The sequence below is a fragment of the Canis lupus genome, chromosome X (genome assembly GCF_003254725.2).
Source record: "Canis lupus dingo isolate Sandy chromosome X, ASM325472v2, whole genome shotgun sequence".
Lineage (NCBI taxonomy): Eukaryota > Metazoa > Chordata > Mammalia > Carnivora > Canidae > Canis > Canis lupus.
Window position 1 is genome coordinate 67,502,047 of NC_064281.1, and position 9,787 is coordinate 67,511,833.

At 34.6% G+C, this 9,787-nt stretch overlaps 1 pseudogene; it reads right to left on the reverse strand.

Moving 5' to 3' along the window:
- Positions 1-3,240: 3,240 nt before the first annotated feature.
- On the reverse strand, positions 3,241-3,761 carry LOC112649480 (coatomer subunit zeta-1-like; annotated as a pseudogene).
- Between the last annotated feature and the right edge of the window lie 6,026 nt (positions 3,762-9,787).

A 9,787-nucleotide genomic window follows, 5' to 3' on the forward strand; every position in this document is an offset into this window, starting at 1 on the left:
AAATATGTGTTGGAAATTAAGGAGGGACCTTGTTATGATGATGACCAAGTGTTCTATATATTCAATTGCTAAATTCTATATATGAAACAAGTCTTACATTGTATGTTAGCTAGCTGGAATTTAAATAAAAACTTAAAAAAAGAGAAAATAACAATCATAAGAATACTTGTTGGACTTAAGCTAAAAATGGAGAACTTCAACAAGACCCTCAACAAAGAGTTAGAAAACAAATAGTATAACAAACCAGAGATGGAAAACACACTAAATAAAAATTAAAATATGCTAGTTGGAATAAAGAGCAGTATAGAGGTAACATAAGAATGAATTAGCAACCTGCAGGACAGAGTAATGGAATGTAATCAAGTCATAACATTCACATTATAGTTTTCCAATAGAAGAATATAAAAAATGGGGCCGAAAATATTTTTATAAAGATAGAAGCTGAAAACTTCCCTAATCTGGTGAAGGAAAAAGAAATCAAGTTCCAGAAGGCACAGAGACTCCCCAAGAAATCATCCCAAGTAATTCCACACCACAACACATAGTAATTAAAATGGTAAATGTAGAGGTAAAGAGAGGATTTTAAAAACAGCAGAAAAAAGATTTACATAAAAAGGAAACCCATAAGGCTATCAGCATACTTCTCAACAGATATTTTGCAGATCAGAAGGCAGTGGCATGATATGCTCAAGGTGTTGAATGAAAAAAAAATCTGCAGCCAAAAGAATGCTCTATCCAGCAAGGCTATTATTCAGAATAAAGGGAGATATAAGAGTGCTTCAGACAGACAAAAAGTAAAGGAGTACATGACCACTAAACCAACACTGGAAGAAATATTCAAGGGGACTTTCAGTAGAAAGACCATAAATAAGAATAATAAAAAAGGCAAGAAGCACAAAAGCAATAAAGTAAGTATATCTGTAAAATTCAGTCAATGGACTCACATAAAAAATGAAATAAAGTATGACACCATATACCTAAAAGGTAGGGAGAAGAAACCTAAAATATTGTTTCAAATTTAAGTGAGCATCATCTTAATATAAACAGCTATATGCAGAATATGTTGTATACAAACCTAATGGTAACCACATATTTAAAACCAGTAATAGATATTGTAAACATGAAGAGAAAGGAATCCAAGTATATCACTAAAGAAAGCCAATTTATGGTGAGAGAAGAGAGCAAGAGAAGAAAGCAACAGGGAAGTTCTATAAAACAAACCACAAAAATCCCACAAATTTTCAATAAATTCATACTTATAAATATTTACTTTGAATTTAAATTGATCAAATGTTCCTATCAAAACACAAAGAGTGATGGAATGGATATAAAAATGACCTATCTATATGACACCTAGAAGAGCCTCATTTCAGACCTAAAGACACCTGCAGATTGAAAGGATGGAGAAGCATTTATCATGCAAATAGATGTCAAAAGGAATCTGGAATACTTATATTGGATAAACTATAATTTAAAACAAAGACTATAACAAGAGACAGGGAAGGGCACTATATAATAATAAAGGGAACAATCCAAGAAAATATAACAATTATAAATTTTTATGCTTCCAACATGGGAGTACCCAAATACATAAAACCCAAATACATAACAACAAATGTAAAGGAACTAATTTGATAGTAACACAATCATAGTAGGGGACTTTAGCACCCCACTTACATCAATGGACAGATTATCCAAACAGAAAACCAACAAGAAACAGTGGCTTTGAATGACACACTAGACCAGGTGGATTTAATAAATATATTCAGAATATTCCATTCCATTTTCTTTTATTTTTTATTTTATTTTATTTATTTTATTTTATTTATTTTATTTTATTTATTTATTTTATTTTATTTTATTTTATTTTATTTTATTTTATTTTATTTTTTGGACAAAGAAATCTAGTTTATTCCTCTTTGCACAGAGCAGTCTATGAATGTGGCTATCTCTTGACTCTATAAATCTGACAAAAAATGCCCCCTCAAATATGCCCAGTTATTCGCCCCACTTCTGTCTTGGAGAACTGGCAGTGGGTGGGATGGAAGGCTTAAGTCTCAAGAATGTCTTTTTGAGATATTTTTGTGGGAAGTTTTGGGTCAAGAGGAAAGATTAGACTCAAGAGTGGGTGTTACATCCTCCATCTTACTGGGGAAATCCAAATCCCAAAGGTTTTCTGAAGAAAGGCATTTCTCTCAGTGACCTAAGGAAGAAAAGAGCCCAGATCTGCTACCTGGATGTAAGACTAAGGCAGAGAGAAGACAAGGTTAAGTGGCAGAGATTGCAGACCCAAGACAGAGGAGTGAAATGCATGTGGGGGAACAAAGTAGACAGAGCCCAGAGGACCCATTCGTAAGTCCCACCTCCTCCCCAGTTCTGAGCAAAAACTTCTTCTCAAGACTAAAATGGAGTTTTAGTTCATGGACTGGCTTTGCTCCGGGCACAATAAGGACAAGCCAGGCAAAGATCTTATGGGTAGTGAAGGTGGAGAGTCAAGGTAGTGGACCAGGAGACAGACACTCACACAATGAACACTCACAAACCATAGTGGTTTTGAAGCTTTAAGGCAGATTCAGGGTAAAGAATGCAGCTGTGACTGAAATACAAAGTCTTATAAGCCCTATCCAACAAAATGTAAATCCTGCTTCTACTCTGTCCCCTGCCCATGAGCTATTTCCGATCTTTTTTCCAAGGCTGGAGGACAGGGCAGTAAGAAGGAATGGGAGGAGATGCTGAGGCTGCAAGTGGGGCTGTGGCTGAGATTGGATATGCCACCCCTACTCATCCTATAGAAAAGAATTCTCTCTCTCCCTCCCCTTGCTAACATATGGGCTGTTGTGATGAAGGGCCAGTAAAGGCAAAGGGAGGAAAACACTCAGCACATTTTTTTCTCCTGCTTTAATCTCAAGTGTAACTGCAGCAACATGAGTTGAGAAGAAAATGTGAGGGGTAGGAGAGCATGAGAGTATAATCCAGTGTAAAAAGGAAAAGGGTGCTTCCCCTACCCTATATTTGAATCTGCTGGGAGCTTTACTCTCAGACTGAGAGTAGATAAAGTGAGATAGAATAGAAAGCATACATGGGGACTTGGAGGAACAATCACAGACAGAATGGAGATTTAAGGATCCCTTATGATCCCTGAGATGATCCTGAGAGCATAAGTTGGGGGACTGGATGAGAAGTCATAACAACATGTGGATTTTTTGAAGAGGTAAGGAGCCAGGAACAGTGAGGTTTTCACTAAAGGAGTGACCACTTGATCTATTCTTTGGCTGATTGAAGCACCTGAGACATGGTCTGCTCTGTAAGGGGGACATCTTCAACCCTTACTGCCATCCGGTGTACCACTTGCTGGGAATCACTCTCTACGATCACCCTTCCATCTATGATTTCATCCACAGCCAAGAAGAGCCCCTCTAAGTTCTCCAGCAGAGCTTGCTTTTCTACATTTTAGCTCAGCATCTGGCTCAATTACTCAAGGGGCAATTCATAACAGCCATGAGCATCAGCTCATATTCATAGAAGCTGCCAATCACATAGAAATAAAAATTGATACTGCTTTTGTATATTACTGTCAGGCCTTCCAAGAGGATGATTTCGCTGTCAGTCTGACGGGTCTTGTTGAAAATGTTCTTCTCAAAGGCCTTTTGCTCCTTGAAAATGGTGTAGGTAGAATGTGGCAAAAACTTGATCTCCATCATTTTCCAGAATCAGAATGGCTTTGGAGTATACAGGGAAGGTTCCAAAATCAATGCTTCCATCTTATCCCACAGCTGGACTGAACATTCCATTCTAAAACAGAAGAATGCACATTATTTTCAAGTGCACAGAGAACATTCTCCAGAATAGATCATATAATAGGCCACAAAACAAGTCTCAACAAATTAAAAAAATCAAAGTTATATCATGTGTCTTTTCTAACCATAATATTACCATGAAAGAATCTATAAGACATGAACAGAAATTTCCCCAAAGATACATACACACAGCCAACAAGCTCATGAGAAAATGCTCCACAACACTTGCTATCAGGGAAATACAAATCAAAATCACAATGAGATACCACCTCACACCAGTGAGAATGGTGAAAGTTAACAAGACAGGAAACAACAAATATTGGAGGAGATGTGGAGAAGGGGGAACCCTCTTACACTGTTGGTGGGAATGTGAACTGGTGCAGCCACTCTGGAAAACTGTGTGGAGGTTCCTCAAAGAGTTAAAAATAGATCTTCCCTATGACCCAGCAATTGCACTGTTGGGGATTTACCCCAAGGATTCAGATGCAATGAAACGCCTGGACACCTGCACCCCGATGTTTATAGCAGCAATGTCCACAATAGCCAAACTGTGGAAGGAATGCAAACTGGTACAGGCACTCTGGAAAAGGACAATCATCATATGATTTCACTCATATGTGGAATATAAGAAACAGTGAAAGGGATTATAAAGGAAAGGTGGGGAACTGAGTGGGAAAAATTAGAGAGGGAGACAAACCATGAGAGACTCCCAACTCTGGGAAACAAACAAAGGATTACAAAGGGGAGGTGGTAGGGGAGGATGGGGTAACTGGGTGATGGGCACTGAGGAAAGCATGTGATGGGATGATCACTGGGTGTTTGTTATATGTTGGCAAATTGAAATCCAATAAAAATATACCAAAAAGGAACAATTTCATCTATAATAGCAACAGAAAGTATTAAATATTTAGGAATATACTTAATGAAAGAGAAAGTAAAATTACAAAATATTAGTGAAGAAAATTAAATAGGACACAGATAAATGGGAAAATATCTCATAGTCATATATCGGAAAATATTGTTAAAAAGTCCATATTGCCCAATGTGATCTACAAAATCAATTTTGATTCTATTTTTAAATTTTTTATTTATTATTTATGATAGTCACACACAGAGAGAGAGAGAGAGAGGCAGAGACATAGGCAGAGGGAGAAGCAGGCTCCATGCACCGGGAGCCCGATGTGGGATTCGATCCCGGGTTTCCAGGATCGCGCCCTGGGCCAAAGGCAGGCGCTAAACCGCTGCGCCACCCGGGGATCCCCTCAATTTTGATTCTTATCAAAATTCCATGGCATTTTTCATGAAAATAAAACAAGAAATTCTAAAATTTTTATATAACCACAAAATATCCAGAATATCCAAAGTATGGTTGAGAAAGAAGAAGAAAGCTAGTGGCAGCACAGTGCTTGATTTTAAAATATAATATAAATCTTTCAGAATCAAAAAGTGTGGTACTGGCATAAAATCAGACCCATAGACCAATGGAGCATAAGAGCACAGAAATCAATCTATGTATTTACAATAAACTGACCTTTAGCAGAAGTTCTGCGAACACAAAATGGGGAGAGGATAATCTCCAATAAATATGCTGGTAAAATGAGTTATCCATATGAAAAATCATGAAATTGAACCATTATTTCACATGATATACAAAAATCAACTCAAAATGGATGAAGACTAAAATGTAAGACCTGAAAAAAATAAAACAACTAGAAGAAAATATAAGAAAAAAAGCTTCTTGACATTGATCGGGGCAATGACTTTTTTGGTTATGATACCAAAAACACAAGCAACAAAAATAAAAATAGACAAATGGGATTTCCTAAACCTCTAAATCTTCTATATAGCAGAGGAAATAATTAACAGAGTAAAAATGCAACCTATGGGATGGGAGAAAATATTTGTAAATTATATATCTAATTAGGGGCTAAAATTCAAAATATATAAGGAACTCAATTCAATAGCTAAAAGAAACCCCAAACAATCCAGTTGACAAATGGGCAATGAACCTGAATAGCCATTTCTCAAATGAAGACATACAATCACCAACGGGTATTTTAAATGATGCCCTACTTCACTAATCATCACAGAAATGCAAATCAAAACCACAACATATCATCTCACACCTGTTAGAATTGCTATTATTAGAAAAAAAAAGATGATAAGTATTGACAAGGTCGTGGAGAGAGGGAACTCCTACACATTGTTGGTAATGTAAATTGGTAAAACCATTGTGGGAAAGAGTATAGTGTTTGTTTAAAAAATTCAAAATAAAACTACCTTATGATCTAACAATGTCACTACTGGGTATGTATCCAAAGAAAATGAAATCAAGACCTCAAAATGACATCTTCATTCCTGTGTACACTGTGGTATTGTTCATAATAGCTAAGGTGTGAAAGCATTTTAAATGTCTTTCTAAAGATGAATCAATAGAGAAAAATGTGATATATACTGGAATATTATTGAGCCATAAAAATGCAAATCCTTCCATTTCCAATAAATGAACTTGGAGGATGTCATACAAAGTGATAAAACTATAGGCAGAAAGGCAGGTACAACATGATCTTGCTCACATGTGGATTCCAAAATAGTGAACTCATGGAAGCAGAAAATAGTGCTTACAAAGGGTGGCAGGGTGGGGAAATGGGGAGATGTTGGTCAAAGTATACAATGCTTCAGTTATGCAAGATAAACTTTTTGAGATCTGATGTACAACAATGTGACTATAGTTAACAATACTGATTGTTAACTGTAATCAATACTGATTACAAAATTGAAATTTGCTAAGATCTTAAGTGTTTCACCACAAAACAAAGAAAATGCTAATTATGTGTGAGGTGACAGACATATTCATTCACTTGATTATAAATTATTTCATGATTTCAAAATGTATATGTACATCAAATTATCAAATCTTAAAGTATTACTAGATATATTTATTAATATGATAAATATATAATATTAAATATATATAATTGTATTTATCAATTATAATTCAATATATGTGAGAAAAGTCTGCATAAATGAAATCTCTACTCACTGAAAAATAATAAGCTACAGTTTCACAGGTGATCATTTCAAATGGAAATTCATATCAAGAATTTTGGATCTGAAATTGTTTTTGATAATCCAAGGACTAGTGTGTCTTTGAAACTCTTTGGGTATCTGTCTCAGGATGTAAATTGGTGATGTTATTTAATTTGTTTGAGATCAAATGCTATGATTGATTTTTCCTTTTGATTTCCATGGTTATAAACTTTTGATTTACTTTAGTGTCTTCCAAGAAGTGAAGGAAGCAGGTATGTATCAACAAGGGAGATATCAATTTGCAGCATTTAGGATCTGATTAATGTTACTGGGCATGGTCTTCCTGAATTTTTGTGGTTCAAGTAGAAATGGAAAATCAGACATTCAAACCAAAGGTAAGCTAGATATTAGAGAATCACTAAGGCTCTATTCATGAGATAAGTACTGGATCCAATTAGGGCAAGAAAAATCAGTCAATGCAGTAATAATATTCAATCAAGTGGGTTGTGAAGTATTATATAAGGAGAGCATATTGAATGTTTTATGTGATTTGTGTGGTGACCTAGATGCTGAGCATTAGATTATGATCTATGGTGGTTATCTTCAGCTTCAGTTGCACATAATTCCAGTGATGTCTTTGACGTGACTTGTAAATGATAGACATGTCATAAGAATCCAGTATGTGAGTGAAATGAACAGTGTGGATAATGACCATTAATAAGACTCCCTATAAGAGATTATTCTTGAATATAATTCTTTACTAAATTCAGTTTTAATCCATAATGTATAACGTTCCAATAATAAAAAGTCAATATGTTAATACAATGGGGAGAAAAGACAAAAATGACTGGCTTTCAAATGCTTATGATCTAGGAAAATAAATATAAAAATGAATCAATGTATATAGTCAATGGAATGTATTAAAAGCAATGAGACGTACAAAGTACTATGTGAAAATAGAGAAAAGGGAAATTCTTTATGAATAACAGATTCAGAAAGAAAATCCAAGAGTAGTGTGTGACATTAGAAGTGGTCTTTGAAGGATCTGAAAGTAAAAATGAGAAAAATGGATGGCCTTGAATGATGTAAGGAGATTTTACAATAAATTCCCCAAGGCAGTCATTTTACAATAGTGGTTCTCAGAACTCTCAGCCTGTCTCTAGGAATTGGGTGAGAGTTGAGGATTTGGCTTGAGGAAATATTATGTTTAATAACTGGAAATTTTGGATTAATTACATTCCTAGATTAACTATAAAGCACATGTTATTTACAATCTACTGGCAAGTATTTTTTAAAATTAAATTTTAGAGTACTAAGTGGTTTGAAATAATTAAGTGCCACACCTTCACACTACAGATGATGTAGTGTGACAGGAAACTGTCCTTAATTTGGCCCATCCAAAGTTCTATTTACAATGTAAATACTAGGTCTCAGGTCAGACTTGACCTGACCTCAGGATCTACTGTAGACATTACTATTTTGATTATATCTCTGATGAGTTTTCTTTTTGATAATATATTCTTTCTCCTAAATTAAGTGTGTTATAGAAAAGAAATGTTTGAAGTTCTGAAATTGGATCCAATTAATGAAGCCTTAAACTATGCTAGACCTGCAAATAATGAAAATGATTGAAAATGATTTAGAACTTTCATTTTTTAAGTATGATTTTGGCTCTCAATTAAATCTGACTGAATCTTTCTTATTTTTCCCTAATGGGCAGCATTTGTTATTATAAGGTAAATTTTTAAACAAAAGTAAATAATCTCTCTTCCCATTTATCTGTATTCATGTGAATATTTTATTTTAGAAAAAGATTTTTGGCACTGAAGAACCATTTTCACAGTGACCCATATAACCAGAAGACTCAAAAAAGGGGGAAGTTTTTTTTCTTTTCTAATTTCAGAAGATCCTTCTGAAAGGATCAAATAAAAAAACATGCTATTTTTTTAAAATGCCATATTGTGGCAAGCTTGCTATCCAATTTCATCATTGATATTAGCTGCTAAATCCCCAGAAAGCAAAGTATGGCAGCTGTAAAAATATTCAATATTCAATTAAAATGCTGTGTTGGTGTTATCTAGTTATTTTAATAAGTCATAATTTATTTTCTCTGCACATTTCTCATAACTTCTAATTCCAATCCTCCCATTGACTGCTTGACTACAGCCATTTAATTGTGGAATTCTTGGCTTTTATTTATTTGTGATAGGTTTTATCAAAATGTGGAGTGAAATATCATCTTCTTCATACAGAAATGTAACATTTTCCAAATGGATATGAGATCAGTCATTGCATATTATGCTCTTCAAAGCACAACTAGGTATTCACAGAAAACATATTCCAAGACCCAAGGTAATTTCCAAATCTATTGATGTATCTTGAAATAAGCAGGACAAAAAGCCTGTATTTAGTTGAGATGTTTGAATGTGAGTGAATAGGAATTTCCCTTCTGTGAATTCTTATATCTCCTGTTTGGTTAAAATTGGTATTTTTAGATGACTCTGTAAGAGAAGGAAAAGAAAAAGGGAGCAGTGATAATAAAATTAATAAGATGAGACATAAAAAGGAAAAAAAAGCCTAGGTGTTAGAAAAATCTTAGGCAAAAGCAGTAGTTTCTCTTCTGAAGACAGACCTATACTTTCTTTGATTTGAGATTTTGTTTAATAGCTTCTCTAATGGCTGCACCATGACTCTGCATCAAGATTTCAGCATGAATAACAACCTGTTCGTGTTTCATTTAGCTCCAAATGAGAAATTCTGTCTTTTATTGTTTTAGGAAATTAGTCTGTGTATTATTGCTCCTAGAGCTTTATAATTAATCACTAAAGGTTATGGCTGTGGAGAGTTGGTGGGAAATAGATGCCTGAATGATTATAATTGTAGCTGTCAAATCAGAAATATAGTTATACAGCAGCAGGTCATTTTTTTCCATAACAAAGACGTTGAGTGTTGCCCATTTA